The 9,324-nt window shown below is 32.4% G+C and overlaps 1 long non-coding RNA gene across 1 annotated transcript; it reads right to left on the minus strand.

Annotated features, from left to right (window-relative positions):
• Positions 1–6,426: 6,426 nt before the first annotated feature.
• Positions 6,427–8,785, minus strand: LOC106711221. The gene is made up of 3 exons (XR_001357015.2): positions 8,627–8,785; positions 8,386–8,496; positions 6,427–6,662 (listed from the first exon to the last, which is right to left on the minus strand). It is a non-coding gene; the product is annotated as an uncharacterized LOC106711221 (long non-coding RNA).
• Between the last annotated feature and the right edge of the window lie 539 nt (positions 8,786–9,324).

The raw sequence follows: 9,324 nt of genomic DNA on the forward strand, positions 1-9,324 counted from the left end.
CTTATATATAGAATTCTCGTGTCACAATGTTCGTTCCCGCACTCCTCCGAAACGGTTTGACCGATTCTCATGAAATTCTGTGAGCATATTGAGTAGGTCTGAGAATCGGCCAACATCTATTTTTCATACCCCTATTAAGTTTTTTTAACTGCGCGCGGACGGAGTCGCGGGCGACAGCTAGTTTCATTATAAAACAACGCTTCAAAAAATGTGACTGATATGTTAATTAAAAACATTAAAAACATATTTTTAAGAATTGTACTTAATAATTCAGTTAAAAAATAAACTTCCTAAAAAACAATATAGAAAAATGAGTAACTTTTTTCAATTATTTTTTTTAATATTTTTTTTTACCCTTGTAAATATGTTACGCAACTTCCCCAAAGTTAGTAAATGTTCTTATGTAATATATCGGTTAGTGTGAACGCATCCTTAGGACGCCAGATTGCCTTCTTTCGAGCAGTTTAAATAAACATAGTCGATAATACGCAGCTCTTTTGAATGCATCCTATGTTTTACGTCAGTTGCACTCTAGAACAGTTTTACAGTCAAAGTCGTATTCGAAACAAAATCAATATGGCCGCCAAAATATCCAAACGCATCTCATAGACAATGAGATAAATGATATACTTTCTATAATTAATACTCAAATTAATTAAGGAATCGCACATCTATATATATAAAAGAAAGTCGTGTTAGTTACACTATTTATAACTCAAGAACGGCTGAATCGATTTGACTGAAAATTGGTGGGCAGGTAGCTTAGAACCAGGAAAAGGACATAGGATAATTTTTACCCCGTTTTCTATCTTTTTTTATTCCGCGCGGACGGAGTCACGGGTAAAAGCTAGTGTCTATATATATAAAAGAAAGTCGTGTTAATTACACTATTTATAACTCAAGAACGGCTGAATCGATTTTACTGAAAATTGGTGGGCAGGTAGCTTAGAACCAGGACACGGACATAGGATATTTTAACCCGTTTTCTATTTTTTTATTCGGCGCGGGCGGAGTCGCGGGTAAAAGTTAGTTCCACATAAACAAGTTAACTTATTCTTTTAAGATGTTAAAAAGCTTCTTTGTAATTTGCACATTTTCGGGACACGATTTCCCATTTGTCCTAAATCTGAAGGATTTATCTCATGTTAATGAAAATTAAAAGTTGTAATATAGATTTACTAACATAATTTTAAAATTTCTAAAAGACCGGAAGACTTTTATTTTAATTTCCCGTTAATTCGTGGAAATCACAATAATCTAGCAATAAACATAGCCTATGTCACCCGGGTACAGTGTAGCTTCCCATCATTGAAAAAAAAATTCTTCAATGTTGAATTCAAACCGGTTTTTCAGTTCCCCCTTTATAATAATATTAGTATGACAAATTTACAAACCACATACATACGTATTATTTAAAACCTCAAAACTCCCCCTAAACTATGAAAAGGTTGTGTTTCTACAACTAGGCCCGTAATATCAGATGCATAACGATCGCTTGTGTAGTTACCGCTAAGTGCAAACAGCTCCTATGTAAGGGGTAATGTACGGCGTCGTATAATGCAAAGAAATGTTTACGTACATAACTTTGATTTGGAACTGTTTGATCTCAGTATTAGGTACAGCACACATACTCGTAGAAGATATTATACCTACATTAGTGTGTTATGATTTAATTGTAAATTTTAAATAGGTGAAATATGCAAACAATAAAAATGCGCCAGAGATTTTTTCTTACATCTTACTAATATTATAAATGCGAATTTTTAAATGGATGGATGAATGTTTGTTTGAAGGTATCTCCTGAACGGCTCAACGGATCTTGATGAAAGGCACAGATTTATAACATAATTTGAAAGAACAAATTTCCGCGGACGGAGACGCAGGCGACAGCTAGTAGTTACATAAGTACGTGGTATACAATGACAGAAAGCTCCTAAATATAACTAGGCAATATTTATGTGATTCCCTCAGGAGATGCCGGTCACGAACGTCATTAATTTAGTCTGCGTAGGCGCAGCGGCGATACTGCATCCAAAGTGGATTTTATTATTTTAAAATGGCGCTGATTTTAATTTATTAAATAATCTTACGTAACATAATGCACGTGGAATATGTTATTATGTATGTATTAATTTATAATTTTTACACAACATTGTATTTTTATTAGTCTAATTTAAATATTTATAAAATTAATTCTTAAATATTACAGGAAGTAATATACTTCGCTATGTTGGCGAATTTAGTTGGCCACTTGTTTGTTTGCCACCTTATAATAAAAGTTAATGGTAAATTAGGTTATGCTATTTATACTATATAAGATCAATGAAACAATAAGTAAAGATCAATTCAACTTAAAATAGTTACTTAGGTATTTATTTAAATCAAAACAAAAACGGATCACAAAATTGTTCTAATTCTTTCTCTATGAGTACAAAACTAGTATCTAAACAACTTTACTGACGCATTTTCTACTAACAAAATGGCTTCCAACGCCTAATAATGCCATTGTCTAGAACCAGTAGAATTTCGGTTGCAAAATATTCGCCTTCGCTGGCTGAGTCACTCGATCAGTGGGGGGAGTTAGGCAGAATTAGGTTCGCTTAGAAAACCTGTTAGAACTTTAGGTTTTATACCGACATGTTGTAGGTTCACTTTGTGTGATAATATTTTTAACAAGCTTTATATTTGCATTATTATATTAGTATTTTATGAAATTTGAGAACTCAAAAGTCACATTTCACAACATAAGATTTGAAATAAAGTTCGAATACGTGTCATTAGGCAGGAATCAGACCAGAATATTCATTTATGTATGGATATAGAAGATAAAGTTGCAAAGTTATAAATGTTTAGTAGGAGCTGCGCAAACAAAAATTGATAAAATTTAAACAGTGGCTGTACTTTTATATAAAAACATGTTATAATTTAAAAAATGAAATAGTTGAATATTGTTGCACAGATTCGTTCAAAGACGCAACGTAGGTCGAGTAACGCGATATGTTAAAGAAAAAACAGGTTAGGCGAGGCTAGGCACTGAGGCTAGGTCGACGCAACATTATTATATTTCTTTTGAATTGACTACTTACGTTGCATTTGATTTCTAATGCTTTCGATAATTCACTAACACAGTAGGATAAGTATACATTAAAAATCTATACCGATTGTTGAAGAATAAAGGCTAGCGAAATTTCAATAATGTGTGTTAATAATTAGGTAATTAATAAAAATGTAGTAACAAAGTCGTTGGATGCGAAAAGCTGAGGACCGCATACTGTGGTAGGCTTTGGGGAAAGCCTATGTCCAGTAGAGGACAGACAAAGGCTGATGGTGATGATAATAACAATATGAATGTTAGTCTTTAATCAAATATGCAAATAAAAAACAATTTAATTACTACAATGTTATCATAGATTAAAATAAGCGATAGGCATTTGAAAATGATCCTCTAGGTTTTTCTATGCAAAGGCACTTATAATTGTACAAACTCCCAACAGTGGTAGATTCCGCAACAACAATATTGGTTGGGTGCACAAATGGGCCGGGTAGACCAGTAAAATACCACGACCACACAGAAGACAGGGATGAAGTGGGAGCTATTCCGCGTTTCGCCTGATGAGTGTGGTGCCAGAGGCCTAATTTGAGTCCAAGTTCCCTTCACACCCAGAAAGGGAAGTGGATTTGAGGGAGGAGGGGACGCATTGGAAGAGGACATATCCTCTTTGTGTGCTTCCCCTACTCTGTCGATTAAAGGTAGGCAACGCATCGGCAATTGCGGATGTCTATGAGCAGTGGTCGCTTTGCTGTTTAGGCGGATTCAGGTGACCGATTGCTCGTTTGCCACCTTTTGATATAAAAAAAAACTTTACATTCATGTTAAAAGGTTCTTAGGACCTTAACCATTTACCTTTTTATAAAAGAGTTACACAAATAAAACTATACTTAATAACAACTTAAAGTAATGTATACATCCTTAATCACTAAGAAACATAAATAACAGAAAAAATATGAGTATGTTTATGAAATCACGAACCAGAAATATTATGAAAAATATAGCATTGTATGTAATGCGCTGAGACAACATTTACTTACGAGCAACATAATATATAAATTATAAATATGTTAAATTATAAATTATGATCATGTTTATAACTGATTAATAAATATATCTTTGATTTACTTTATATTTATAATATTTACCGGCTTCAAGTTATAGTATGAATATGATAGAACTATTAAAAAGCTACACTTTTTAGAAGATTTAATAATATAAGAAATAAAGGTATAATTGCCCATATATATTTGACTAGCTTTCACCCGCGACCCCGTCCGGGCGCAATTAAAAAAAACGTAATTAGTAGCCTATGTGTTCTTCTAGACTATGCTCTACTGTTTGCCAAATTTCATCGAGAGCCGTTGAGCCGTTTTAGAGATAAACTTCGAACAAATATCCATCCATCCATCTAAACATTCGCATTTATAATATTAATAAGATATTTGTGTCAATTTATAATAATTTAGTGTGCACGGCGGAAGTTTGGTTTGTCTTGGATTCGAAAGGCGGAGAGCCGCATACTGCAGAAGGACTATTGCCCTGCAGTGAGCAGACATAGGCTACTGACGATGACACAAAAAGCAGTTATTTTAGAAATCGCGCGCAATGTGAGAAGGTTCTTGTCTCTGCAGACCTGACCACTAGTTGCTAAAATCATGAGATTCCGCAACCGGTGTTTTACTATTTTTTTGTAATATATTTGGTCATTATTTTATATATATTTAAATTATTTTACATAGAAAATATAACTTCGATATGATATGATATATTATCGGTATAAATATGCATTTAATTATGTACATGATCACAGAATAAAATAAATACAAATTTTTCCAGGCATAAATGAAATAATTTGCCTAGTAACCGTTACAAGAACTAACAACGAGTATTGACTCTTACAAACATCTTTACTTTAAATTACCTAGGCTAGATGAAAATGAGTTTCATGTATACTTGTAATAGAGTCCATTTTAACATTTAGTATTCTAATGAATCTGTCAAGTCGTGATTTAGAACCGTATAGGAGACTTTTTAATTGATGCTTTTTCTCGGCATGTTTATAGCGAGGCAGTTAAGGGGGGATACTACCAATTAAAATTTTAATTAAATTTTCCACTATCATATAACATACACTTTTATGTTTTATAGCAATTCTATTCTATAATTGTTTATCTACGATTATTTCGACATAGCATTATTCTGAAATAATACATAGACATAATACTTTTATTCAGAAATGTACTGAAACTTTTCTGTACTTTTGTTTTCTGATTTTAATATCAACTTAATTCACATCCGTGACCCGAAGAGGTACGCAGAGACTACGGATTTTAATTTAGCACGGTTCTTTTACACATTCATTCTACGCTCCTCGTTTTCGGGTGCTCTTAATACCTGCCTTATTTATAATTTATTAATAATATAATGGAAATAGTTTCAATTATCTAATACCAATAAGAAATTGATATAATATTTCTAATATGCAATAATAAAAACCACACGTAAATGCTTCTCCTTAAATAATGTTTCAACTAACACGTTTAGAGTCGGCGCGGGATCCTGCCGCGTCTCGCTATCGGCCAATTTTTACGATGCCACTTCTAGATATTGCTTCCTAACTCTACAACTAATTGGGTACTGGTCATGCTTCATAATGTCACTGGATACAGCTCGTTACTAGAAAATATCTATATTTATAAGACAAGCTACACACAATCGTCAACGTTTACCAATTTGTATAAAACCTATGCTTATTGAAGCATAATAAACAAGGTTTAAAAAATATAAGACAGCTATATTGCAGTGACTATTAACAACAATGTTTATAATGCAACGTTTATTCTCACTAAATAAATTTTAAATTCGAAAATATTTTTATTTTGTGTTACAATTAAATATAGCTAAATATGATTTATTTTGCAAACCTAACGCAAAATGTCTTCACCAAATCCGCACTAACACACCATCCAAATTATAAATGGAAACATGTAAGCTTTAAAACAGGAAGAAATTTTCCCAGCGACCGCAGTGCCCCTAGCGGCGACGCACGGCATCAGCGCGCGAACGACCGCCAACTCTTTCCGCGCGCTTTCTTTTCACCCCGTCCCTGTCTGGCGCACGCGTGCGCAGCTTCAGAAAGGGATGGCGAGAAAAAAATGGCGGAACGCACATGTGCTCGCGCGCTCTTTTTCGTCTTATTTTTCGCAGTTCGTTACCCTCGTGTATTCGCGGTGCGAATAGGGCTGACAGATATTCCCAATTCTCGAAATGATTTTCATTTCATATAATCATTATTTTTAAGTAATAAAAAAGAATTTTTATAAATAAGAAATAAATGGTTATATTGTGGTAAAATTTGTTGCTTTCTTTGCTTTATTACTATGGTAACATAAAGTGTAAATGATACAAGCAACTTTATTTCTAATTTAAATTTTTTCTCATCACTTACTACTTACTCATTATATTTTTATACTTCCAGGTTTCGAGAACAATTGTAATGATGTTGAACCATTCTACAGTTATCCGTGTATTTGTATTCCACTGCTATTTGACATTCGTCTGTTGCCAGTAATAATGCGCATTTTTCGCAGTAGATTCAACCGTCACTGACCTGAAATTGGAATACATTTTCATTGAGTCATTGCCCACCGATACAAGATTTAACACTCTGTGAATCATATTTATAGGATCAGTAACCTTCTGTATATCAGAAATTATATAAATTATTAATCGACAATTTTACTATCAACATATTTTATATTTTCATTTTTATTCCTAAAACTATTGATGTCTGAAGATGTCTTCCGACTATTCGTTGAGATATAATAATATGTAGATGTGTCTCTATAATAATATGATTGCAAGAACTTATTTTTCTTAAGTAAAATGATAGAATTAACAAGGGTCCTTCGTGTATTTTTCCCAAGTTACGTGTGATGTCTATATTTTACCATTTTTAAAGGTGTGTAATTTTTAAATAGATACTACAGGTAAATTTTAATATTCGACAACCCTGTACGTAGCGGACTTTTTACTTGAAACTTTTTGTTGTTTTGCCTTCTTGTGTGTCCGTTGAGCTAGGTCGCGTGCGTAGGTGCTGATTTATTTTTCTCTCCGCGATCCCTACACTGATTTTCTAATGCACCGCCTGACTTTATGGCCATCTTTGTGTCTTTCTCGTGATTTAATACGTAGCCACATTGTAGTTGTATTACAGCTTTTCAGTGAAAAATTAAAATCAAATAGAATTTCCAATTTTACGTGTTCTAAGTTTTTATTTTTAAATTAAACTAATTTGCCAGTGTCGAGCCGTATGGAAAAGTGTAGGCAGAGATCACAAACTCCATACTACTATTGTTTCAAACACATTCTCACAATTACAAGCACATGAGGTAATAGGTAAACTTATTACCTTACTTCTATATGACATAAAAGCTGTATCATACAAAATTCATCAACATCAATAGCATAAAAAATAATTAATCAATAATAACGCCAAATCTTACTTACTATCGTTAGGCACGACGAAATCGTTTTAATTAAAGCAGTCAATTTATAAAGGAATTTTCTAATCAGAGAATGTTGTAAAAAGATATATCTGCGCCTGCGCTCCGTTAGGCCACTAGCGACCTCTGCCGGCAGTAATTGGTCTATCCAGGTTCAGGTATCGATAAAATGTAACATAACGGTCAACATTTTAAATCACCGTTGCTAATTACAATGTTATTGATCGATTTATAATTCATATGGTTCGATGATAATTACTCGATACAGCTTAGAGTACTGATGAATAAAATAATAAATGATTAAAATTATTTCACTGTAAAGAAAAATTTATAATAATAAATTCAGATGTAATGTATGGTATGGTTTGAATTGTCAATATTCCTAAGAAAATATTAAAACATTATCCAGAATGATAAAACATGAAATTGTATTAAACGATTACCTTATTTTATTTAAAAATAAAGGCGGCCGACTGTAAAAAATTAAGCCAAATCTTTAAGGTTTATAAAAACTTGTGCGCCGACTCCATGAGTGGGATAAAGCCAAGAAGATGATTACCTTATTTTATATATTCCCCTCAGAATCTAGTAGTTACCGTTTTTTTTTTATAGTAATAATTACTTTTTTGTACAAAAAAACTAATTTCTTTTATACTTATTACCTTTTTCTGTAGATTACATACCGATTATAAAATAAACTTTAAAAAAATCTAAAAAAAATGTTAGAAATATATTTACAATATAACTACCCAAGTGATTCATTATGAATATTAAATAAGCAATTTTTATTTACTATAGACATACAAATCTGAACTGTTTTCTACTTACCCAGTAAAAGTACTTTTGTCTCTACATATTGGTCAAAAACAACACCATCTGTTTTTATCTGTTGTCGAAAAGACAAATTATTTTGTATTCCAATGTCGTTCACATTAAATTCTGAAATTGGAAATAATAATAAATTAATTATAATTACATTTGAATTAGGAATACCATTATTGCAATACAATTTGATACCACGACTAATTTCAGTATGCACTTCAAGCAATCAGTATAGTGTAACGCGCACCCCTTTTGAAATCGGCAGCTTTATAGCACAGATTATGCACAGTGGTACGTTGTCTAGCCGATGCACTTTATCTAGACCCTCACAAAGAAAACGCTATGATTAATACACGTACAAAACTCATACTAAGTGGAGAGGCAATGATAACGCAACTGCAAATAATAAATACTTGTCGGTCATGAAGTTTATTTATAAGATGCGCCGTATTCATAGTCAAGTAATAAACGATTGTTTTTACTCATCCAAAAAATATTGACTGAGTAAGCAGACTACGTGCAGTAGAAATTTTGAAGTAATGAAAAATATTTTTGTAAGTTTTAACTAAGCATTAGACCGTATTTTGACTTCTTTCGAGTATCCAAATAAAAATGCAAAACATTTGTAACACGGTTCTTTGATTGCGTTGCGATACACTGTGGACACTTACTATTTAGTAAAAATGTACTTACACTTTAACGTACTTTTACGATTAACTTACGTATCTGTTGTAGTACATTACAGTGCAACTTTTACCTACATTCTAATTAGATTCCAGTAAAGCGTATCAGCAAAGTGAAGTATTCAAGTATAAATGATAATTTCATACACGAAACTATAAAACAAGCATATTTTTCAAGTTAATTATTTTTAGCCGACTTCAAAAAGAAGGAGGTTATGTTTGTACCTATATTTTCTAAATTCAATTAGTATTCAGATCTACT

This window comes from Papilio machaon, chromosome 23 (genome assembly GCF_912999745.1).
Source record: "Papilio machaon chromosome 23, ilPapMach1.1, whole genome shotgun sequence".
Taxonomy (NCBI): domain Eukaryota; kingdom Metazoa; phylum Arthropoda; class Insecta; order Lepidoptera; family Papilionidae; genus Papilio; species Papilio machaon.